The sequence below is a fragment of the Lissotriton helveticus genome, chromosome 5_1, assembly GCF_964261635.1.
Source record: "Lissotriton helveticus chromosome 5_1, aLisHel1.1, whole genome shotgun sequence".
In the NCBI taxonomy this organism is placed as follows: Eukaryota; Metazoa; Chordata; class Amphibia; order Caudata; family Salamandridae; genus Lissotriton; species Lissotriton helveticus.
In genome coordinates, this window is record NC_136065.1 from 1,701,329,086 (window position 1) to 1,701,355,073 (window position 25,988).

The 25,988-nt window shown below is 46.7% G+C and overlaps 1 protein-coding gene and 1 pseudogene across 6 annotated transcripts in view; both read left to right on the top strand.

Moving 5' to 3' along the window:
• RNF212B (ring finger protein 212B) overlaps positions 1 to 25,988 on the top strand; it is a 1,495,999-nt gene that overhangs the window by 744,918 nt on the left and 725,093 nt on the right. The window lies entirely within an intron of this gene.
• LOC144756510 (uncharacterized) lies at positions 843 to 24,927 on the top strand (annotated as a pseudogene).

Genomic DNA, 25,988 nt, shown 5'->3' on the forward strand with positions numbered 1-25,988 from the left:
CCCGGGTAAGACAGTGGGGCCGGCTCAAATCCTGACTTTTCTGGGTATAGAGATTGACACTGTTGCAAGGGAATCCAGATTACCCGAGGAGAAGGTGCACAAACTGTCTAGCAAGATTCATGCGCTGGTAGGACATGACAAAGCTTCCCTGGGCTGTATCCAGGGCATCCTAGGCCTGCTCAACTTTGCTGCTAGAATTATTCCAGTAGGTAGGGTCTTTGCCAGGAGACTTACCAGGGCCACTGCTAACATCTCCAAAAAACACCACATGGTGAAACTAAGCAAAGGTATTCAGCATGATTTGGCCATGTGGGCGGAGTTCCTGCGCAATTTCAATGGGGCAGTGATTTGGAGGGCTCCCTGGGCGGGCTGCCCTGACCTTGCTCTGTTCACGGACTCTTCAGGCAGGCACGGTTTTGGGGCCATTTTAGACAGGGAGAGGTGCGCAGAGAAGTGGCCTAATGCATGGGTCAAGAAGAAGGTGACTGCCAAGATCACAGTACTGGAGCTCTTCCCATCGTGGTGGCCTTCCACCTATGGCCTACCATCCTGTCCGCCAAAAGGGTTCTGCTGTGGTCAGATAATCTAGCAGTGGTTCAAGCCATCAACTCCCACTCTGCCTCTTGCCCCCTGGTTCTCTGTCTGCTGCGCGAGCTGGTGCGTACTTGCTTGTATAACAATGTTGAATGCAGGGCGCGTCACATTCAGGGCATCAAGAACATCGCTGCGGACGCTCTCTCTCGTTTTCAGTGGCAACGGTTCCGAGAAGCCTGGCCGAGAGCGAGAGAGGAAGCCACCCCTTTCCCTGCACACCTCTGGTACCTGCTGAAGTGGTGAACAGGATGAGGGCTCTGGGGGAAATGTCCCTGGCTCAGAACACTATCAATAGATACAAGGCTTGTGTTAAAACATTTTGTGCAACTGTCGGACATTGGGAAGTTGAAGGGGATGCGGCAGAATTGAAAGTCCAGGCCTTCATCCTGTGGGCCAAAGACAACAATAAGAGCCACTCTTGGATCTCTGGACACATAGCAGCCATCAGTCACAAGACTAAGTTGTTGGGACAGGCGGACCCTACCAGGGCATTTGTTACCAGGGCAGCATTAAAAGGTTGGGCTAAGGGCGAGCACAAGGTGCCCGACAACAGATCGCCTATTGACTTTGCTACTTTACAGAGTATGATCATATGCTTGCCTCAGGTCACTTCGTCCGCTCACGAGTCTGCCTTGTTTGCATCTGCTTTTAGTCTAGCCTTCTTCAGCGCGTTCAGGATCTCTGAACTGGTTGCCAAATCTAAACACGATTTGTCAGGCGTAGCGTTATCTCTGCAAGACGTTCTTATTTTGGGAGACACGCTGAAGATTACCCTGCGGCAATCCAAGACTGATCAGAGGGGCAGGGGGATTGAACTTTGGCTTCAGAGCCTTGGCGCGCCCAAGTTTTGCCCCGTGAGCCTCCTGGCGGCTTACCATGCCATCCGTCCTCCCGGCATGGGTTATCTACTCTTACATTCAGATGGCACGCCTTTGACTAAATTCCAAGTAGAACATGTAATGCACACATGCTTGTTTGCGGCAGGTCTCCCATCTGTGGGCAAAAAGTACAGTTCCCACTCCTTCCGCATAGGCGCAGCCACAACTGCATCCTCAGAAGGGGTACAGGTAGAAGGGATCAAGCAGCTGGGGAGATGGTCATCTGACTGTTAAAAAAGGTACATCAGGCCAGACAGTAACAGGTAGTGCTCTGAGAGCACACAAGATGTTTGATGTGTTGTCCTGGGGCTTGAAGCAGAATCTGTGTATATTGGGCACCCGGGGCTATGTAACAAGTACAATGTTTTGCTGTTTTTTTTTGTGTGCAGTGTGGTATTTCTACCAGTGTGAATTTTGTGTGTGTTATAAATAGTTTCATACAAAAATTCTCTGTATTTACCAGGAACAACGGTCTGGGTGCTGGGACACGAGGGGGTTTCCAGGTTGGCCCGGTGGGCGGAAAGCAGAAAGTGGAATCATGGGTTTAGCGAAACTCACTTGGTCTGGCATGGACTCCCTGGCTTGCGATGGAGCGGGGTGCTTGGTTTGCTAACACGAGAATTACAAGGGAACGCCCACCCTCCAGACGTGCTCATTCTGCATGTGGGAGAGAACGACCTGCCTTTCCTGGGGAAAAGGTTTCTCTTAAGGGACATGAAAGTGAACTTCATCAAAATCAGCAATTTATTGGGTCCTTGCGATCTTTGGTGGTCTGAGATCACACCACGCCGATTTTGGCTAGGTGCTCGCTCTGGGCAAGCAATAGAAGTGGCGAGAAGGAAAGTTAACTCCGCTATGCGTAAGTTCGCGGAGCTGATGGGCTTCGGTTTTATTCGCCATGGGGAGCTTCACGCCAAAGCCTCTGGTTGCCTTGACGGAGAAGGAGTCCACCTGTCCAACGTAGGCATGGATTTATTTCTTTTGGACATTCAGGAAGCGCTTATCTCTGCAGGCTGCGTCTAGGAGGTAGCTCTGGTGGGGGGCCCTGTCTGTGACGGTCGCCACATCCAGGGCTGTGGAGGAGTTACATGATGATCCAGAGGCGAAAAGTACTTAGGAGTACCCTATGCAGAAGCACAAAGGGTGCTGAGGCCTATTATCCCTGGGAGATCCGTGCGGTGGACCCTGGGGGTGCAACGGCGCCCCGTTATCCTACGGGCGGTTGGTTACCTGGACAACCCTCTAGCTCACACCCCCCCTCATAGGGGGGGGTGTGAGCTAGAGGGTGGACCAATGGTTCACCGGACAGGTGATGGGCTACCCTCTCACCACAACCGCTAAGCACCGTATGGCCAATGCCGCAGGCTACTTGGCCTATCAGGTGGCAAGCTGTGAGGGGCGGCTTGCCTTTGGATCATCTGTAAGTTAACCCACCATGTTTTAGCAATGTTATGCTATTAAACCTGCGACTACTTTTCCCAACAACAAGTTGTCTTGTCCACTTATTTATGATGGGGATCTTGTCATTTGGGGGATGGTGTGCGGGCCGATATCGGCACTATTACCAACACGTATTTGTTTGTAAGCGCACGTTCACCCAGAAGGGCATCTTGGCTCTGAATAACAGATATTCGTTTTCACCCCACTCAATTGTACTCATGTTATCGACCTTAGAAGGGACTCGCTGGGATTTGACCCAGTGGCCATGTTGCAAAAGACAGGCCCCTACAGTGGACCTATTAGTCCACTAAGCCACCGGAAGTATTAGCTACCCATGGAAGTCACAGATGTGAAATGTCAGAAGCTATACAGAGGAAGATGAAAAGAGAGTCACTGCAATCCAGCTTCTTTCTCCCATCTTATGTATTTGCTAAAACGCAGAACTAACACCAAGGAAACGCAGAAGGGAGGGGCTAACAATGTTTTTGCTTCAGTGGACGGGTGGCTACTCATTTTTAATCGATGGCTGCATAACTTTGAAACAGCTTCTCACAAAACGTCAGAACAATGCAGCCTTCCCTCCTCCCAGCAAAACACCGCTCTCGTTGTCTGTAAGGCACTGACCGCCAGTGTCTTTCAGACTGCTGGTGCCAGGGCATGGCAGGCTCTCCACAGAGTACCAGACGATTGCCACATTTAGAGGACACCCACTGATGGCAAGGCTGATGAAAAATTGGGAAATCTCTGTGGCAAGGACAAGCCCCATGCTTTGTTTTCAAGATCTCCACAGCAAAGGCAACAGCATGTCACATTTTCAGGACACCCACAGCAAATGTCTGACCTATGGCAACCTTACAGCACAGCCAATTTACATATAATGAGCTGAATTAGCATCATTTGCATGAGAGGGTCATCTGCAATCCCAGCTCAGGTTTGAAGAAAATTCTGGCCTCCCCTGGGTTAGACTGCAAGGCCCACGTGCCAAGTTCTAATCACTTCTTTATGGTATTCCAGGATTATCTGCTCTCTTCGACACCGGGACACCTTAAGGATTTTGGCGGTCCTGGGCCAATGATATATGGGGGCGCCCCTGTTCAGACAGCTTTAAATTTATGACCCAATTTCATGCCCTCCTTGGCCAGGTCACCGACAGTGCACAGGCACACTCATCCAAATTCTAAACGTGTTTACATCTAATATTCAGGGATAGTGATGTGTGTTTTCAATACTGTAACGCAGCAGCTCACTAATATTACTGCAAATAATCTCCGACACCCTCCCATTTCGATTATGTGAGGTCCTGTTTTTATTTAAAATACGTTTTTTTAATGGATGTTGTATGAAACAACATTTCTCTGAAACATTTCTGTAATAGACTCTCACACATAACCCACATCACAAATAAATGAAAGGAAAACTGTATTTAAAACAATGTTTAAGAACTGTGCAGAACACAGTTTGCTCCATCAGGGGCCCCATGAAAGACTGGGGCCCTGGGCCAGAGACCACTTTGCCCATGACTTAAAACGTCTCTGCTCCTACAAGCTCCATCAAGTGGTTGGGGCATTCCAAACTTGTGTGTGCCTATTTGCATGGACTCCGTTTCCAATTCCAGCAGCAAATTTTCACATTCCAGAATCTATTAACTTCCACTATAGGATTAGGACTTCAGAATCGATGTATCTATTATTCCCACTATCAAAGAAATTACACAAATGCAACTACAGCATATGAGCTTTTAAAGTAATGCCTCCTACAATGACGGAAATTACACAAAATAAAGTCTACGTTTCATTTTTGTTTTCCATGTTTCAGCCGGCAAGATGCATCTGGTGAGCTGCCTCAGGTCACACAGTTCCTGTTGGGTTAAGTGGGGAATTGAACAATTAGCATTGCAGGATCCCAGATCCAGGGCCCCCAAGCAACAACCCACACCTGCTTCTCCACAGGCGCACACTTGGTGAGGTGTGCGCTTAGAAAAGACAGCCCTATAGTATGGATGGAGTGCTTGGCGCAAACAGCCCTTAAAAGCCGTTTTAATTGACAGGGGCGCGTGTCACTGCCAGTCTGGACGGGCACCCCGGCACAAATTAATGCACTTATATCGCGTTAGCGATGCTTTGGTGAGATATTAAGTAAGGGGCTTTCAAAAGTGCTCCCAAAGTCTGCAGGCCGATCAGGTACAGTGCATGTGTGCCGGGCGCGCGCACCATTTGTCAGCCTGCAGCCTTTGGGAGCACTTTCGCGGCTGCTTTGATGTTCTCAGTGAGCTGTGCTACTACTTGCCTGATTCCCTCCATCTTCTGAATGTTTTCCTCTTATAACGGAGTCGCCCTTTAGGAGATTTACTCAGAACCATATACTTTTTAAGCTTTTATGAGGCAGTAGTAATCACATCTCACAAATTGCCGAGCTGTAGGCATGACTCTGACTGATACTTTTGATTGAACAGTTTTCTGGCACCTGTGTCCATGATTATTGTCGTCATTGGTGTTTACTCATGTGTGTACTGAATTACTTAGTCAATTGTAACAATATACTGTACAATGGAAATTTACATATATTGCCTTTTAACATTTGCTACTGTGACTTGAATCTCCGTGACACAGAGTACATTTCTATGTAATATATGCTTTTTGGTACTCTGCACAATTGTGTGGCTTCTCCTCTTGTTACATGTCTCTGCCCCTTTTTACCTGCACTTTTGGGAATTATTCCCTCTGCTATGATGGCGACAGTCCGCACCTTTAAAGCAGCTCTTGTCTCATTGGCAGTCCTCTCTCCGCTGTTATTTATATCATTGGCACATTATCGAGATTACATTCACAGACTTTCTGTCACTTCTGAAGGTGAGCGCTCCCCGCACTTCGAATCTAACTTGATCTGACTCTGCCCTTCCGTCATGACAGCATGTCATAGCAACAGATGAATTTCTTTGTGTCTTTAGTTTTAGGCTTATCAAGGCCTCATGTGTACTTTTTTACCCTCTTTCAGCACCAGGGTGTGTCACGCCGTTACTTACCCGGTATGTTCCACTTTGACTAGCTAGGAGTACCGCATTGGCGCAGCTGTTGGAGATCGTTTTCTTTGTCTAATTTCAGCGTGCCAATAGATCTCTAATTATCAATTTCACGGATACAGGACACTTCTCGTCTCATTTTTGGTCTGCATGCGTCCACACTTGCCACTTCTTAAATCTGTACGTGTATACATGACCTTCATTTTCATTTTTTGTTTTTAAATGAGGAAGACATAAGGTTGATCTTCAGCCACATTCAACTTGGTTACGTTTGGTGCTTTGGTTTATTAATTTTCGACACCACCCCCCTCTGTTTTTATAGATACTTTCCCTGGTACCAGAAGGGCACTTTTATTGTCAGCACTACTATAGAAACGGTCTGTTTGCAACAAAGGATGCTATATGGATGACAAGACAACCAACATTTTTAATTTTGCACATGGGCCTTTTTCTCGTTCTCCACATTCATACCATACTCCTTGCATTGCTGCGAGGGTGCCTTCCTTCACCTTGCCCCTCATAGCACAGCACTACTCTGTGTACCCCACTGTTACTTTTAATGTTAATGTTCTACATCTGGTGCTCCTCTTTCATTGTTTTCCACAACCGACGATACTCCATATACAGCGGTGAGGCTATGACTTCCCTCCTTGCCCCCTTACCTTGTAATGCCACTTTGGGCAGCCTTTTAATGGCTGACACGCACGATCCCACCATACAATTTGGATGAAATCGGTATTTGTTCTACCTTTTAGTGAGCCTTTACTTTTATATCTATCTATCTATCTATCTATCTATCTATCTATCTATCTATCTATCTATCTATCTATCTATCTATCTATCTATCTATCTATCTATCGCCCTCTATCTATCGCCCTCTATCTATCTATCAATCTATCTATCTATCGCCCTCACTCTATCTATCTATCTATCTATCGCCGTCACTCTATCTATCTATCTATCTATCTATCTATCTATCTATCTATCTATCTATCTATCTATCTATCTATCTATCTATCGCCCTCACTCTATGTATCTGTCTAGCTATCTATCGTCCTCACTCTATCTGTCTATCTATCGCACTCACTCTATCTGTCTATCTATCGCACTCACTCTATCTATCGCCATCACTCACTCTATCTATCTATCTATCTATCTATCTATCTATCTATCTATCTATCTATCTATCTATCTATCTATCTATCTATCTATCTATCTATCTATCGCCCTCACTCTATCTATCTGTATATCTATATATCGCCCTCACTCTATCTATCTATCTATCTATCTATCTATCTATCTATCTATCTATCTATCTATCTATCGCCCTCACTCTATCTATCGATCTCCCTCACTCTATCTATCTATCGCCCTCCCTCTATCTATCTATCGCCCTCCCTCTATCTATCTACCGCCCTCACTCTATCTATCTATCTATCGCATCACCACAGCATCACTCAGGGGCACCACAACATCACTATGTGCTACCACAGCATCACTGAACGCCACTGCATCACTCGTCGCCACCACAACATCACTCAGCACCACCACAGCATCAATCTGTGCAACCATTCAACAACAACTGGTTCAAATATGTCCTCTCAATGTTTCAAGCTTTATTCCAAATGTCACAAAAAGATGTTAATATTTCACTTCTGTTCTTAGATTTTCGTCACAAAAAAATACACTGAACATAATCTTCACAAAAGATATTTACAAACGTTTAGGCTATTGCCATTATAAATTACAATAACTTTTATTTAAGTATTAATTATAAAAAAAATTAAAAGCCATTGTTATTTGCAATATCAATACATCTAAGTCACGTAAATACAACACGTATTGCATTACAAATGCTATAGGTGTCACATTTGCGAAAGTTAAAACTATTGGCATTGCAAATGACAAAGCTATTAATTCAGCCATTTTCAAAACCAATACATAAATAAAAAATGTGTAATTTGCAATACCAATAGCTCAAACTTTCCTAATGCGAGACCTATTGCATTGCAAATGCTTGTTTCACTTTCCGGGTTCCAGTTTGTTTTTTGGGTTGGTCAGCTTTGGTTTTGCCAGGGCTGTCTTACTCTATTTGCCACTATAAGACAGGTTTAGCTTAGATGCTAGACTCGGTAGGCGGATTTTCTGGGGGTTGGGCAGCCTGGAGCAGGTTTGTCCATCCTCAAAGGGAGGAGGTGGGGTACACAGCGAAAGGAAATGAGGGGGATCTCAACAGGAGTCAGTTCTTTTCTGGGTTTGGTTGGGTTAACTTTGTTGGGGTTTAGGTTTTGTAGGCAGGCTAAATTGAGTTTGGGGATTTGCTTTCTCTGACAAATGGCAAGATGTTTTTGGAAGGTTATTTACTTTGCACCTGTCTTAATAAAGTGGACTTTCTTGCTAATAAAGAATTTGTGGACAGTGAGTTATTGCGCGAAGTCGCTTTGTTCAAATGCTGCTTCTCTGCTCCTAGCCTCCTGCACTTAACTGAAATCCGGGTCACCAGCTTCAAACGGTTCCACTCGCATCCTTCCTGCCAAAACTTCGTCACTGTGAGAAAATCCTGCTCCTCCGTTGACCTCTCCTGGCAGCACTTCTCCCAGAAGCAACTCACCCGCTTCCAACGGCTCTGCTCGCGTCCCTCCGGCCGCCACTTCCTCACTTTGCGAAAATCCTGCTCCTCCGGTCGGTCCATTTTAGCAAAAAACCTTCACTTCGCCAAAATGCAGATCCGCGCGATTCTTCTCAGTTTCGCCGTATCTCTCACTCCCACTCTCTATAACACAAAATTTCACCCCCCATAAGTCTCCCTCTCTCTCTGAACACACTTCTTGCTCCACCACGCGCCTTCTCCCAGCCCCGCACAGTCGGCAAACCGAACCCACTGTCTCACTTACCGTGGTCTCTCGAGATCCTCCTCTACTTCCACAGGTGTGGCAATAACACTCACTATATACCAGGTCCTCTAGTAGTACCCATCCTGGCAGCCGTCCTTCAATTCTGCCGAAAGCAGCTCACCCGCTTCCAACAGCTCCTTTCGCGCCCCTCCCCCCGCACTCCTTTTACTTTGCCGTTGTTCCGAGGAGCACTGTACCCTCATCGAGCTCTGTACCCCCTACGTCACGGGGGTGCAGAATTCCACAGAATCGGCCTATCTGCTGTCGCTCCCTCATCGAGCTCTCTACCCCCCTACGTCACGGGGGAGGAGATGTTCACAGTTCGTTGTAGCTTCTGGGAGACGGTCGCTGTGCTTACACACGTCCGCGATTTTTTGCCAAAAGTTTATTTACGCCAGCAATTCTTTTTATTTAATGGATTTAGTTTTGGTAACATGGTATGGTATATGCATGTTCTAAAGGAAGTTATTTTTTATATATTGTCCTAATCGTTGTTTTTAACTATTTAAAGGTTGACAAACATGTTTTTTTCAATATTTATTTTATAATATATAATTTATAATATTATATAGATATGAATTATAATATATTATGCAATGTATAATAAATGTTATAATATATAATTATATAATATACATATCCATGTAATATAATATTTATGATATTTAATTTTTTGTCAAAAGGGAGCTTATATAGGCCTATTCTAGTTTTCCAGTGTGTGTTGACTAGGGTTTGGCTGGTGTTGATGGGGAGCAGGTAGTTTTTCTGCTCCCTGTGGTTTTGTGTACCCCCTAAGTCAAAAGGGAGCTTAGACAGGCATGTTCTAGGTTTTAAGTGTGCGTTGGCTAGGGTTTGGCTGGCGTTGATGGTGAGCAGGTAGTATTTCTGCTCCCAGTGGTTTTGTGTACCCCCTAAGTCAAAAGGGAGCTTATACAAGCCTGTTCTAGGTTTTTAGTGTGCGTTGGCTAGGGTTCGGCTGGCGTTGATGGTGAGCAGATAGTATTTCTGCTCCCCGTGGTTTTGTGTACCCCCCAAGTCAAAAGGGAGCTTAAACAGGCCTGTTCTAGGTATTTAGTGTGCGTTGGCTAGGGTTCGGCTGGCGTTGATGGGGAGCAAGTAGTATTTCTGCTCCCAAAGGTTTTGTGTACCCCCTAAGTCAAAAGGGAGCTTATACAGGCCTGTTCTAGGTTTTTAGCGTGCATTGGCTAGGGTTCAGCTGGCGTCGATGGTGAGCAGGTAGTATTTCTGCTCCCAGTGGTTTTGTGTACCCCCTAAGTCAAAAGGGAGCTTCTACAGGTCTGTTCTACGTTTTTAGCGTGCGTTGGCTAGGGTTCGGCTGGCGTTGATGGTGAGCAGGTAGTATTTCTGCTCCCAGTGGTTTGTGTACCCCCTAAGTCAAAAGGGAGCTTATACAGGCCTGTTCTAGGTTTTCAGTGTGCGTTGGCTAGGGTTTGGCTGACACGTATGGTCGGCAGGTAGTATTTCTCCTCCCCGTGGTTTTGTGTACCCCCTAAGTTAAATGGGAGCTTATACAGGCCTGTTCTAGGTTTTTAGTGTGCGTTGGCTAGGGTTCGGCTGGCGTTGATGGTGAGCAGGTAGTATTTCTGCTCCCCGTGGTTTTGTGTACCCTCTAAGTCAAAAGGGAGCTTATACAGGCCTGTTCTAGGTTTTTAGTGTGCGTTGGCTGGGGTTCGGCTGGCGTTGATGGTGAGCAAGTAGTATTTCTGCTCCCAGTGGTTTTGTGTACCCCCTGAGTCAAAAGGGAGCTTATACAGGCCTGTTTCAGGTTTTTAGTGTGCGTTGGCTAGGGTTCGGCTGGCGTTGATGGTGAGCAAGTAGTATTTCTGCTCCCAGTGGTTTTGTGTACCCCCTAAGTCAAAAGGGAGCTTATACAGGCCTGTTCTAGGTTTTTAGTGTGCGTTGGCTAGGGTTCGGCTGGAGTTGATGGTGAGCAGGTAGTATTTCTGCTCCCCGTGGTTTTTTGTACCCCCTAAGTCAAAAGGGAGCTTATACAGGCCTGTTCTAGGTTTTGGCGTTGATGGGGAGCAAGTAGTATTTCTTTTCCCAGTGGTTTTGTGTACCCCCTAAGTCAAAAGGGAGCTTATACAGGCCTGTTTTAGGTCTTTAGTGTGCGTTGGCTAGGGTACGGCTGGTGTTGATGGTGAGCAAGTAGTATTTCTGCTCCCAGTGGTTTTGTGTACCCCCTAAGTCAAAAGGGAGCTTATCCAGGCCTGTTCTAGGTTTTTAGTGTGCTTTGGCTAGGGTTCGGCTGGCGTTGATGGTGAGCAGTAGTATTTCTGCTCCCCGTGGTTTTGTGTACCCCCTAAGTCAAAAGGGAGCTTATACAGGCCTGTTCTAGGTTTTGGCGTTGATGGGGAGCAGGTAGTATTTCTGCTCCTCGTGGTTTTGTGTACCCCCTAAGTAAAAAGGGAGCTTATACAGGCCTGTTCTAGGTTTTTAGTGTGCGTTGACTAGGGTTCGGCTGGCATTGATGGGGAGCAGGTCGTATTTCTGCTCCCCGTGGTTTTGTGTACCCCCTAAGTCAAAAGGGAGCATATACAGGCCTGTTCTAGGTTTTTAGTGTGCTTTGGCTAGGGTTCGGCTGACGTTGATGGTGAGCAAGTAGTATTTCTGCTCCCAGTGGTTTTTTGTACCCCCTAAGTCAAAAGGGAGCTTATACAGGCCTGCTCCAGGTTTTTAACGTGCGTTGGCTAGGGTTCGGCTGCCGTTGATGGTGAGCAGGTAGTATTTATGCTCCCAGTGGTTTTGTGTACCCCCTAAGTCAAAAGGGAGCTTATACAGGCCTGTTCTAGGTTTTTAGTGTGCGTTGGCTAGGGTTCGGCTGGCGTTGATGGGGAGCAAGTATTATTTCTTCTCCCAGTGCTTTTGTGTACCCCCTAAGTCAAAAGGGAGCTTATGCAGGCCTGTTCTAGGTTTTCAGTGTGCGTTGGCTAGGGTTTGGCTGACGCGTATGGTGGGCAGGTAGTATTTCTCCTCCCCGTGGTTTTGTGTACCCCCTAAGTTAAATGGGAGCTTATACAGGCCTGTTTCAGGTTTTTAGTGTGCGTTGGCTAGGGTTCGGCTGGCGTTGATGGTGAGCAAGTAGTATTTCTGCTCCCAGTTGTTTTGTGTACCCCCTAAGTCAAAAGGGAGCTTATACAGGCCTGTTCTAGGTTTTTAGTGTGCGTTGGCTAGGGTTCGGCTGGAGTTGATTGTGAGCAGGTAGTATTTCTGCTCCCCGTGGTTTTTTGTACCCCCTAAGTCAAAAGGGAGCTTATACAGGCCTGTTCTAGGTTTTGGCGTTGATGGGGAGCAAGTAGTATTTCTTTTCCCAGTGGTTTTGTGTACCCCCTAAGTCAAAGGGTGCTTATACAGGCCTGTTTTAGGTTTTTAGTGTGCGTTGGCTAGGGTACGGCTGGTGTTGATGGTGAGCAAGTAGTATTTCTGCTCCCAGTGGTTTTGTGTACCCCCTAAGTCAAATGGGAGTTTATCCAGGCCTGTTCTAGGTTTTTAGTGTGCGTTGCCTAGGGTTCGGCTGGCGTTGATGGTGAGCAGGTAGTATTTCTGCTCCTCGTGGTTTTGTGTACCCCCTAAGTCAAAAGGGAGCTTATACAGGCCTGTTCTAGGTTTTGGCGTTGATGGGGAGCAGGTAGTATTTCTGCTCCCCGTGGTTTTGTGTACCCCCTAAGTAAAAAGGGAGCTTATACAGGCCTGTTCTAGGTTTTTAGTGTGCGTTGGCTGGGGTTCGGCTGGCGTTGATGGTGAGCAAGTAGTATTTCTGCTCCCAGTGGTTTTGTGTACCCCCCGAGTCAAAAGGGAGCTTAAACAGGCCTGTTCTAGGTATTTAGTGTGCGTTGGCTAGGGTTCGGCTGGCGTTGATGGGGAGCAAGTAGTATTTCTGCTCCCAAAGGTTTTGTGTACCCCCTAAGTCAAAAGGGAGCTTATACAGGCCTGTTCTAGGTTTTTAGCGTGCATTGGCTAGGGTTCAGCTGGCGTCGATGGTGAGCAGGTAGTATTTCTGCTCCCAGTGGTTTTGTGTACCCCCTAAGTCAAAAGGGAGCTTCTACAGGTCTGTTCTACGTTTTTAGCGTGCGTTGGCTAGGGTTCGGCTGGCGTTGATGGTGAGCAGGTAGTATTTCTGCTCCCAGTGGTTTGTGTACCCCCTAAATCAAAAGGGAGCTTATACAGGCCTGTTCTAGGTTTTCAGTGTGCGTTGGCTAGGGTTTGGCTGACACGTATGGTCGGCAGGTAGTATTTCTCCTCCCCGTGGTTTTGTGTACCCCCTAAGTTAAATGGGAGCTTATACAGGCCTGTTCTAGGTTTTTAGTGTGCGTTGGCTAGGGTTCGGCTGGCGTTGATGGTGAGCAGGTAGTATTTCTGCTCCCCGTGGTTTTGTGTACCCTCTAAGTCAAAAGGGAGCTTATACAGGCCTGTTCTAGGTTTTTAGTGTGCGTTGGCTGGGGTTCGGCTGGCGTTGATGGTGAGCAAGTAGTATTTCTGCTCCCAGTGGTTTTGTGTACCCCCTGAGTCAAAAGGGAGCTTATACAGGCCTGTTTCAGGTTTTTAGTGTGCGTTGGCTAGGGTTCGGCTGGCGTTGATGGTGAGCAAGTAGTATTTCTGCTCCCAGTGGTTTTGTGTACCCCCTAAGTCAAAAGGGAGCTTATACAGGCCTGTTCTAGGTTTTTAGTGTGCGTTGGCTAGGGTTCGGCTGGAGTTGATGGTGAGCAGGTAGTATTTCTGCTCCCCGTGGTTTTTTGTACCCCCTAAGTCAAAAGGGAGCTTATACAGGCCTGTTCTAGGTTTTGGCGTTGATGGGGAGCAAGTAGTATTTCTTTTCCCAGTGGTTTTGTGTACCCCCTAAGTCAAAAGGGAGCTTATACAGGCCTGTTTTAGGTCTTTAGTGTGCGTTGGCTAGGGTACGGCTGGTGTTGATGGTGAGCAAGTAGTATTTCTGCTCCCAGTGGTTTTGTGTACCCCCTAAGTCAAAAGGGAGCTTATCCAGGCCTGTTCTAGGTTTTTAGTGTGCTTTGGCTAGGGTTCGGCTGGCGTTGATGGTGAGCAGTAGTATTTCTGCTCCCCGTGGTTTTGTGTACCCCCTAAGTCAAAAGGGAGCTTATACAGGCCTGTTCTAGGTTTTGGCGTTGATGGGGAGCAGGTAGTATTTCTGCTCCTCGTGGTTTTGTGTACCCCCTAAGTAAAAAGGGAGCTTATACAGGCCTGTTCTAGGTTTTTAGTGTGCGTTGACTAGGGTTCGGCTGGCATTGATGGGGAGCAGGTCGTATTTCTGCTCCCCGTGGTTTTGTGTACCCCCTAAGTCAAAAGGGAGCATATACAGGCCTGTTCTAGGTTTTTAGTGTGCTTTGGCTAGGGTTCGGCTGGCGTTGATGGTGAGCAAGTAGTATTTCTGCTCCCAGTGGTTTTTTGTACCCCCTAAGTCAAAAGGGAGCTTATACAGGCCTGCTCCAGGTTTTTAACGTGCGTTGGCTAGGGTTCGGCTGCCGTTGATGGTGAGCAGGTAGTATTTATGCTCCCAGTGGTTTTGTGTACCCCCTAAGTCAAAAGGGAGCTTATACAGGCCTGTTCTAGGTTTTTAGTGTGCGTTGGCTAGGGTTCGGCTGGCGTTGATGGGGAGCAAGTATTATTTCTTCTCCCAGTGCTTTTGTGTACCCCCTAAGTCAAAAGGGAGCTTATGCAGGCCTGTTCTAGGTTTTCAGTGTGCGTTGGCTAGGGTTTGGCTGACGCGTATGGTGGGCAGGTAGTATTTCTCCTCCCCGTGGTTTTGTGTACCCCCTAAGTTAAATGGGAGCTTATACAGGCCTGTTTCAGGTTTTTAGTGTGCGTTGGCTAGGGTTCGGCTGGCGTTGATGGTGAGCAAGTAGTATTTCTGCTCCCAGTTGTTTTGTGTACCCCCTAAGTCAAAAGGGAGCTTATACAGGCCTGTTCTAGGTTTTTAGTGTGCGTTGGCTAGGGTTCGGCTGGAGTTGATTGTGAGCAGGTAGTATTTCTGCTCCCCGTGGTTTTTTGTACCCCCTAAGTCAAAAGGGAGCTTATACAGGCCTGTTCTAGGTTTTGGCGTTGATGGGGAGCAAGTAGTATTTCTTTTCCCAGTGGTTTTGTGTACCCCCTAAGTCAAAGGGTGCTTATACAGGCCTGTTTTAGGTTTTTAGTGTGCGTTGGCTAGGGTACGGCTGGTGTTGATGGTGAGCAAGTAGTATTTCTGCTCCCAGTGGTTTTGTGTACCCCCTAAGTCAAAAGGGAGTTTATCCAGGCCTGTTCTAGGTTTTTAGTGTGCGTTGCCTAGGGTTCGGCTGGCGTTGATGGTGAGCAGGTAGTATTTCTGCTCCCCGTGGTTTTGTGTACCCCCTAAGTCAAAAGGGAGCTTATACAGGCCTGTTCTAGGTTTTGGCGTTGATGGGGAGCAGGTAGTATTTCTGCTCCCCGTGGTTTTGTGTACCCCCTAAGTAAAAAGGGAGCTTATACAGGCCTGTTCTTGGTTTTTAGTGTGGGTTGACTAGGGTTTGGCTGGCATTGATGGGGAGCAGGTAGTATTTCTGTTCCCCGTGGTTTTGTGTACCCCCTAAGTCAAAAGGGAGCTTATACAGGCCGGTTCTAGGTTTTAGTGTGCTTTGGCTAGGGTTCGGCTGGCGTTGATGGTGAGCAAGTAGTATTTCTGCTCCCAGCGGTTTTGTGTACCCCCTAAGTCTAAAGGGAGCTTATACAGGCATGTTCTAGGTTTTTAGAGTATTCGTTGGCTAGGGTTCCGCTGGCGTTGATGGTGAGCATGTGGTATTTCTGCTCCCCGTTGTTTTGTGTACCCCGCCAAGTCAAAAGGGAGCTTATACAGGCCTGTTCTAGGTTTTTAGTGTGCACTGGCTATGGTTTGGCTGGCGTTGATGGGGAGCAAGTAGTATTTCTGCTCCAAGTTGTTTTTTGTACCCCCTAAGTCAAAAGGGAGCTTTTACAGGCCTGTTCTAGGTTTTTAACGTGCGTTTGCTAGGGTTCAGCTGGCGTTGATGGTGAGCAGGTAGTATTTCTGCTCCCAGTGGTTTTGTGTACCCCCTAAGTCAAAAGAGAGCTTATACAGGCCTGTTCTAGGTTTTTAGCGTGCGTTGGCTAGGGTTCGGCTGGTGTTGATGGTGAGCAGGTAGTATTTCTGCTCCCAGTGGTTTTGTGTACCCCCTAAGTCAAAAGGGAGCTTATACATGCCTGTTCTAGGTTTTTAGTGTGCGTTGGCTAGGGTTCGGCTGGCGTTGATGGTGAGCAAGTAGTATTTCTGCTCCCAGTGGTTTTGTGTACCCCCTAAGTCAAAAGGGAGCTTATACAGGCCTGTTTTAGGTTTTTAGTTTGCGTTGGCTATGGTTCGGCTGGCGTTGATGGGGAGCAAGTAGTATTTCTGCTCCCAGTGGTTTTGTGTACCCCCTAAGTCAAAAGGGAGCTTATACAGGCCTGTTCTAGGTTTTTAGTGTGCGTTGGCTAGGGTTCGGCTGGCGTTGATGGTGAGCAGGTAGTATTTCTGCTCCCCGTGGTTTTGTGTACCCCCTAAGTCAAAAGGGAGCTTATAAAGGTCTGTTCTAGGTTTTGGCGTTGATGGGGAGCAAGTAGTATTTCTGCTCCCAGTGATTTTGTGTACCCCCTAAGTCAAAAGGGAGCTATACAGGCCTGTTTTAGGTTTTTAGTGTGTGTTGGCTAGGGTTCTGCTGGCGTTGATGGTGAGCAAGTAGTATTTCTGCTCCCAGTGGTTTTGTGTACCCCCTAAGTCAAAAGGGAGCTTATACAGGCCTGTTCTAGGTTTTTAGTGTGCGTTGGCTAGGGTTCGGCTGGCGTTGATGGTGAGCAGGTAGTATTTCTGCTCCCCGTGGTTTTGTGTACCCCCTAAGTCAAAAGAGAGCTTATACAGGCCTATTCTAGGTTTTGGCGTTGATGGAGAGCAGGTAGTATTTCTGCTCCCTGTGGTTTTGTGTACTCCCTAAGTCAAAAGGGAGCTTATACAGGCATGTTCTAGGTTTTTAGTGTGCGTTGGCTAGGGTTCGGCTGGCGTTGATGGTGAGCAGGTATTTCTGCTCCCCGTGGTTTTGTTTACCCCCTAATTCAAAAGGGACCTTTTACAGGCCTGTTCTAAGTTTTTAGTGTGCGTTGGCTAGGGTTCGGCTGGCGTTGATGGGGAGCAAGTATTATTTCTGCTCCCAGTGGTTTTGTGTCCCCCCTAAGTCAAAAGGGAGCTTATACAGGCCTGTTCTAGGTTTTTAGCGTTCGTTGGCTACGGTTCGGCTGGCGTTGATGGTGAGCAGGTAGTATTTCTGCTCCCCGTGGTTTTGTGTACCCCCTAAGTCAAAAGGGAGCTTATACAGGCCTGTTCTAGGTTTTTAATGTGCGTTGGCTAGGGTTCGGCTGGCGTTGATGGTGAGCAGGTAGTATTTCTGCTCCCCGTGATTTTGTGAACCCCCCAAGTCAAAAGGAAGCTTATTCAGGCCTGTTCTAGGTTTTGGCGTTGATGGGGAGCAAGTAGTATTTCTTCTCCCTGTGGTTTTGTGTACCCCCTAAGTCAAAAGGGAGCTTATACAGGCCTGTTTTAGGTTTTTAGTGTGTGTGGACTAGGGTTTGGCTGGTGTTGATGGCGAGCAGGTACTATTTCTGCTTCCCTTGGTTTTGTGTACCCCCTAAGTCAAAAGGGAGCTTATACACGCCTCTTCTATGTTTTTAGTGTGCGTTGACTAGGGTGATAGTGTTTGTGCACCTCCTTTGCAGCTCCTGAAACATTCTGACATATAATTTTTTAACTTCATTTTCTGTGTTGTACAACCGAGTGTTACCCCACTGTGTTGGTCATGTACGCTCTCTTACCTTGCATTTGTTTGTGACCCCGCTTTTTCATACTTCCATTGCACCTCTCATCGCAATCTGTTTCACATTGTGTGTTCGTTCTCGTTTTTTAGCCTTGTTCTTTTGCTGATTTTACACTGTGTGTAGACGATCTGCTTTACTTTTTATGGCGCCTTGCTTTATATCTTCTTTGTTATATATGACATTGGCTCTTCGGTGCACTATCCACTGTTCTGACCATACTAGTTAATTTTGACACATGTACTTTACACCTTTACATTCACTTCCTCCACCTTTATTTACAAATTAATTGGGGGACATAAAGTAAGGTGCTTTGGTAATTATTGTGTCTTAAGTTTGCAAGATAGTAGGTAGGACACCGATTAACAAACCCAGCCTCCACCACCTATTGACCTTCCAGCCTGTTCTTTACACCTCTTTTGCAATGCCTTATGGGGTCGTTTCTTATCTGTAATTCCAGTTCTGTACTAGGTGTATGTTTGTTATATTGTTAATCCTGTGAATATTCCCGCCCATGTGTGTGGAGTAATCAAAATTACTCTGTTAAGCTGTCTTCATTGCAGTCCTGCATAGAGTTCAGATAAAGACAAACAATGTAGCCTATAAATACAAGGCTACACTGCCCAGTACTTCCACTTCAATTGAAAAGGATAGCCAAATTAAAATCTAATTTCAACTTATTTTCAATTTTCACCCATAGAGAAACTCCCCTTCACCAAAATACTTGAATCAATGAAGACGAAGGGTTGGACAGAGAAGTTCCCTATATAGCTGTCATGTGTCTTGGATAGTGATACCATTCCTTTTAGCAACTCTCCAGAGATCCTTGGAATCCCAGGATGCACATCCAAACGTGTTTAACTTTGTTCTTCACAGATACCCCGAGTACAGAACTGTAGTGATTTGTAAGAAAGTACTCTATCTGCCGTTGCCCTCTTAGTGCATGTTGGATCCAGTACCATATATTCACCATTACACACCACCTTTTGCGCACCCACCCTGAAAATGCCTCCACCGGCCTTGTACATGCAGACTTTGACACACCCTTTTCATGCATTCTTCCAGTGTCATATTTAACCTCCAACCTTCTCTGTTCATTTATTTTTTGAAAGACCTTAGCAACCCTTCAAGATAAAAACGAAGATGGCTGAGAAACAACTTTCTATGCGAGCTCTGCATGCCATCTTAAAAGCCAAATTATTTTTTGCTGGGGGGGGAGGAGGGGCGCACAGCGCCCCGGTGCTCATGACGGGCGCAGCTCGCCATGAGCCTCGGTGGGCGTGTGCTCATGACGAGCTGAGCTTGTCATGGCCTCACCCGTTTCTGTAGAACGTTCAGCACAGCGGGGGAATTAGCCCCTCGTGCGAGCGTTCCACGGCTCATGACGAGCTCAGCTCGTCATGAGCACACGGACACCGTGGCTCATGATGAGCTGAGCTCGTCATGAGCATGGGAGGGGTTAAATTAAATGCTACGTACCTTTATGTAATGTGCTACGGCTGCAGAGTCTATTCTTGTCTGTATGTGTGCGTTACAACAATTGAAAGTACCATCCTCATGCATATGTAATAATAAAGCACTTAACACAATCCAGTGACATATTATTGAATTAGATCCCTTCGTCCTGTATGTAAATTGTTGTCTCAAAGCACCCACCTAGCCCGAAAACACTGAAGCCTGTGTACGAGGTGGTTACACCAGTCTGTGCCAGGAAAGCGATTTTCGATGCCTCCCCTGTTATAGTGCTTTACAGCAGCAGAAGGTCAGACCCGTATCTGTCACTGCAACTTTCATTTTATTGATGGTAGGGCTCTTTGTAGGTATTACCGGTTAGGTTACTGTGTACATGTTTTCTCACAGTACAAGGGTGCAATTTTACCCCTGACGCCATGGGCAGGGGAGGAGGCTGGCCTGGTGGTAGGTAGCATTCGCAAGTGTTTCACATCAAACATGACCATGTTTCCTTGTAGCCATCGTAAATTTTCCACTAAGTTTCCTGTGAAAATATCAGAAGTTTTTTGGTTTCAACAACGCCAGAACGCTTTAACCGAATCTAAATGTAAAAATGATGTTCATTTGCGCATCTTAAATGTAATTTCAAAAAGTGACCTGGTGGAGTGTCACCATGTGATACTGGTGCAACTGTATGTATAGATTCTGAATGGAAAATAGGCAAAAATAGTGTCCAAGAAAGATAAGCTGTGCACCTTCAGAGAAGGATTTAGTGCTTCTGAACAATTGCAGAACGATAAAAGGATGAAATTTGGAGCATACTTTTACTGGACTGTACCATATTGCCAAAATGCTAGGAAACTGTAAAATTACTCAATGCAAGCATCCTCCCAGTTCATAGGACTTATAATCTAAACAGGTTCATGCCTTATTACTAGAGCATGAAAGGTAATCTATTCAAGTGTACCTATTTTTTAAGAACTGATTCTTCTTTTCTTCATGATCCCCTTTTATACTATACATGCACCTTATGAGAAAATGGAAACTGTTATTTGACAAATACTGGTGTTCATTGGATAGAAGTGCCTAATTATTATTACAAGTCTCTTTCCCTTTAAATCATTTTCTTTTGAAATGTATTAAGAACACACATCTGTAGCATTACTTCTGTATTAGGGGATGTCTGTATAGTCATACTCTATTGACCCCGAAGCAATCAAAAATAATCTCATAAGCTGTTTTCTTTGCAGTCCTACATTGTCACTTAATAGGAAATCATAGACAAAAAAATGCTGCATATAACTACAAGGCTACATTGGCCACCACTTCAGCGTGAGATAAAGTGTAAAGGATAGCCGAATAATACCACATCTTCGACATTTTTCCTTCATCTGTAAGAGGGGCTGAAGATCATGTCAACAAGAAATTCTCTCCCTCCAGTCTTGCCTCGCTTACACAAAAACTTTAAGGCGCCATACACCTCACCTGCCTGCCTTTTCAGGCAATCGAAGACTGATTTTGACTTGGATTAAAACAAAAGAGGGTGCCAACAACCCGCCTGTAGGTGAGTCCGTCACGAGATCACTGCCCACCCGCGCAAAGCCTACCAGGGTGGAGCACAGAAAGAGCTACTAAGGGTTACAACGAAAACACATTGCAGAACATGTTACTTCAGTAGGAAGCAGGTTATGTCGTTTCTTCCACGAGTGGACGAAGATAACCATACAAAAATGTATACTCAACATCATACAGTTCAGATACTGCATAGAGAGTAAGACGCTATTGAGCACTCCTTCTTTCTTTCAGAGTTTTTCAATTGTGTGGACCTGAAAACAAAGGTCTCGGAGTGTATCTCAATAGGAACACAAGCAATACACGATACACGAAAAACACATTGCAAAAAATGTTACTTGAGTAGGAGGCAGGTTAAGTCGTTTCTTCCACGAGTGGAAGAAGATTACCATAGACAAATGGATACTCAACATCATACAGTTTGGAGACTGCATAGAGATTAAGATGGTATGGACTGCTCTTTTTTTCAGAGTTTTGAAATATTGTGGACTTTCAACAGAAGGCGTTGGTGCGCATCTTAATATGAACACAACCGATACACGATAACATTAAAAGTAAACAAATTTCAAAAGCAAACGCACCCTCTAATTAGCTTTCGCTGTTTTCATTGTCTGTCACTACCCCTATCTGGACAACAAAACAGGGGGCCAACAACCCACCTCTACGTGACTCCGTCACAACATCAGTGCCCACCCGCACCGTTTATCTTTCCATGCACTACCAAATGTGTTGTTGTGTCTCGCTTTAACCCTGCTCTGCCAACTTGCGTCCATCGAAAAACCCAGCCATGGGTGGTTTTTCATGTGCTAGGCCTTGATAATTTACCTTTCGAGCACAACTTATAAGGCCGACCGGTCCCAGCTTATCCGATCTCATCTTTAAGGTGGTCGGCTGTCTCGGCCGAGTGGAAGGCAAATTTACAAAGATGCAGTCGACGCCGATCCCGGTCTACAGTGTATCAGTCGACGGCGATCCCGTCGACACACACCCAAAAAGGCTCCGGTGGGGTTCAAGAAGAGCCCGAAGAAGATCAAGAAGCCAGTGGCAGCAAAGAGCCCCAAGAAGTCCAAGACTTGACTTGTGATATTTGCACAAGTGCCACCATTGCCTATGTGACGTTTCTTTTTCTGGTCAACAAGAAGGCGCTGATCACCAGCCGCTACGATGCGGCAAAGAACAAGATCAGCAAAGGATCTTCAAGTTAAATTAATGAATATAATACAGTTGTTTTAAAAAGGTGGCATGGAAAGATGGAATTATTTTTTAAATGATCAGGGAAAAGGGGAGGAGCCAGGTGGATTGGAAAAGACTGGCCCGGGGTCAGAGCCACATCCTACAAAACCAGCTAGCCGGACTGGAGGGAGAGCGCGCCTCATTATACAGCTGCCAAGACCAAGAAACCAGCTGCCAAAAAGCTGCCCCCACCCCCCAGATATCCAGTTGAAAGAAGGTTGATTACATGAACTTTCTCAGTCTGATGACTCCTCTTTATCTGAGGCGTGTATACCAGCAACTTCCTATCTCCTGACCTACCTTTCAGGACACAACGTAGCACTCAACGGTATGCCCAGAGGGCTGGACATGGAACGGGACGATGTATTTGGACGCGGCGGTAGTCGCTGGTTTCGGATTGTATTGGGCGGGCCGATGGTGTGCGGAGCAGTGGCCTCCGCAGTGGCACGATTTGCGTTCCTAGAATTGGTATGAACGAGTGGCTCAGATGAGTGTTGGTCAGAAGGCTACATTGATATGCACTCCTGGCTATGCTTATGGGCGCGCTGGACATCCAGGGATGTTTCATCCTAATTGCACACTAAATTTCAAGGTGGAACTCCTTGGACTTGAATAAAAGCAGTCTTCACTCCATCTCTCTTACATTTCGGTGTACACAAACAAAGCAGCCTAGAGCAAAGCTGAGAATACCCTTAATCCAGAGCACACATTAAGTTGATGAATTTCCTGGAGACCAACTTCAATCACACAACCTACAGGAACTACCTAATGCCCCCCGAACTGGTTTCGAATGCTGATCCCGTTGACTGCGATCCCGTCGACACGGACAGACGGCGAATGTTCAGAATGTTTTGATGTTCTGATTCGTAAAATGAAAGTCCCAGTGTGTCCAATCTCATCTTGAAGATGGTGACCGCCTCAGCTGAGAGGAAGGGAGTCTCCTTGACAGCCACAAAGAAGCCATAGTCAAAGCACTGTGACCAAAAACTGCGATCTGCCTTGAAAGCAACACAGTTGACAGGCACAAAGTTAGGAACTCCTTCCCATTTGCCATTCGACACACACCAACGACAATCCCGGATCCTTCAAGGTGAACAAGAAACAGCAGGAGGGCAAAAAGGTGGCCAAAAAGACAGCCACCAAGACCAATCAACCAGCGGCCAAGAAAGCTGCCCCCGCCGCCAAGAAGCCCAAAAAGGCTTATGCGGGGTTCAAGAAGAGCCCGAAGAAGATCAAGAAGCCAGCGGCAGCAAAGAGCCCCAAGAAGTCCAAGGCTTAGCTTTCGATATTTGCACAAGTGCCACCATTGCCTATGTGACGTTTCTTTTTCTGGTGAACAAGAAGGCGCAGATCACCGGCCGCTACGATGCGGCCAAGGACAAGATCAGCAAAGGATATGCAACTTACATTAATGACTATAATACAGTTATTTTATGAAAGGTGGCATAAAAACATGGAATCATTTTTTAAATCATGGAAAAGGGGAGGAGCCAGGTGGATTGGAAAAGACTGGCCCAGGGTCAGAGCCACATCCGACAAAACCAGCTAGCCGGACTGGAGGGAGAGCGCGCCTCATTAGAGAACACCCCAAAAAAACTCTGAACAAACACACACAGACTTCTAGATCATTGAAGGTGAACTAAAAAAGATCTGGAGGCCAAGAAGGCGGCCAATTATACAGCCGCCAAGACCAAGAAACCAGCGGCCAAAAAAGCTGCCCCCCGCCCAGAAGCCCAAACAGGGTCCCGGGCGGTGGAACAGGACACACGTCGACGGCTGATATCCAGTTGAAAGAAGGTTGTTTACATGAACTTTCTCAGTCTGATGACCCCTCTGTATCTGAGGCGTGTATACCAGCAACTTCCTATCTCCTGACCTACCTTTCAGGACACAGCGTTGCACTCACAGAGCTGTGCCTGTACACGTTGGGTAACCTGGCAAGATTGAGTGACGGTGTGAGGCGGACGCTTGTAGCACAAGGAGTACTTCCTGCGCTTTTGCTCTCTATCCAGTCTCCTGACGGGGCGGTGTTAGAATCTGTGAGCCACGCCTTGTCCAGCTTCTCCAGGCCAAGGAAGCATCTGAGAAGATTGTACCGTTCTGGACTCTGGCCTCCTACACCATGTTCTGCGCTTGATCCAGCCTAACCTGGAGCTGGGATTGGGTACCGACGGCGATACCATCTTTACACACAGATGGCGATGCCGATGTCGTTGATTCTGATGCAGTCGATGTCGATGCCGACAACGGCGATTCTGACAACAGCAAGTCTGTGCAATTTACAAATGCAATATCACTTAATGCACAAAAGCCATACTAATGTGGGATTGGGAGCAGCTGTAGAGTTTGCCTGGTGTCTTTATTATATAATTTCCAGCAAAGTGAACAATGCCCTGGTCCTCTCCCAAGACGCTGTCCAGACTCTGGTCAAACTGCTGGTGGATACAGCCTCCTCTGTCTCCGGAGATACTGTTCAAGGACTGGAGTTTTAGTTGTGTCCTGCACTGCGGTGTCTTGGAAATATGGTGGCAGAGGATGAAGCGGGCCAGGGGCAAATCCAGGACGGGCAGCTTTTGGGCGCCATCAGCAGCATCCTTTCATGGTTTCAGACTGGCTGTGGCTACTCAACAACCTGACGGTGGATGATCCCGTGTTCTGCTTAGCCATACTGCACTGGGACCTGCTCCCTACTCTCCTTCAGCTCCTGTCAGTTTCCAAGGCAGTCAATCTTCTAGTTATCACAGTTTTTTTCAACATTGCGGAGAAGGGTCCTGTATACTGCCAGCAGCTCAGACACCGGCATGTGCTGCCTGCCCAGATCACAGCCTTGCTGCTGCTAGACCTGGATGTTGCTGGTCAGAGCCTGGAGTTCCTCCATCTGCTTTTCAGGCACTGTTCAAAGGCGTTTCGAGACTTTGTGAGCCAATCAGGACTCAAGTCCCTTGAACAATATCAAGACAAAGAAGAGCTCCAATAAAAAATTAGCGTTATTTTTGTACAGTGACGGTGCGGCAGGTGCAGTACTCTTGGGTAATCTGAATTTTGCATGACGAGGGGTGCAGGTTGTGCGTACGTTCTGCCGGCAGCTGGGCTAAGCTTTGTCAGGTTTGTCTTTGCCTCTGCATCAACTGCGATTGTCGGTGTACTTGAAGGAGGACTTGCGTATGTGGCGGGCGTTCTTGGACCTTTTCAATGGTGTGCCCAGAGGACTGGACATGGAACCGGACGATATATTTGTACGCGGCGGGAGTCAGTGGTTTCGGATTGTATTGGGCGGGCCAGTGGTGTGCGGACGACAGACACAGACGGCACACAGTGGACAGTCACAAAGGAAGGAACCCCATCCCATTAGCCATTCCACACACAACAACGGCGATCCCGGATACTTCAAGATGAACAAGAAACAACTGGTGGGCAAGAAGGCGGCCAAAAAGACAGCCGCCAAGACCAATCAACCAGCGGCCAAGAAAGCTGTCCCCGCCAAGAAGCCCAAAAAGGCGCACGCAGGGGTCAAGAGGAAGCCGCTGATCACCAGCGGCTACAATGCCGTCCAATCTACGGCAATCCCGTCGACACACGCGGACGGCAATCCCGTCGGCCCGTCTTAGTTTCTTTGGCAAGTGGAATGGAACGGAAACGAACAGTAGCTCTTGTTTAATGCTAAACTTAAAACTAGAATAAATAAAAAACATGTGTATATTTAAAAATTCTTGAAGAGAGCGACATTATCGTGAAAATCCAACAGATAGCCAAACGGTGAATGGTATCTCTGATACAAGTTGTAAGTGCTGCAACATCTGATGACTGCTACAAAATCTGATCCCTGCCACAAAATCTGATCCCTGCTACAAAATCTGATCACTGGGTATGCGTGTCAGATATGTTTTAAATTATTTCATCTGACAACGGCAGAGTAACACCTTCTAAGGCTACAAGGCAATAAGCCATCCGTGCAATAAATAACGAAGAACGCGAACGACATGGGGACGATCACCTTGGCTATGAAAAAAAGGTGCATTGGGCATGGCCGAATCAGCTAAACTTATCCCAAGGTCTATCAAGAGA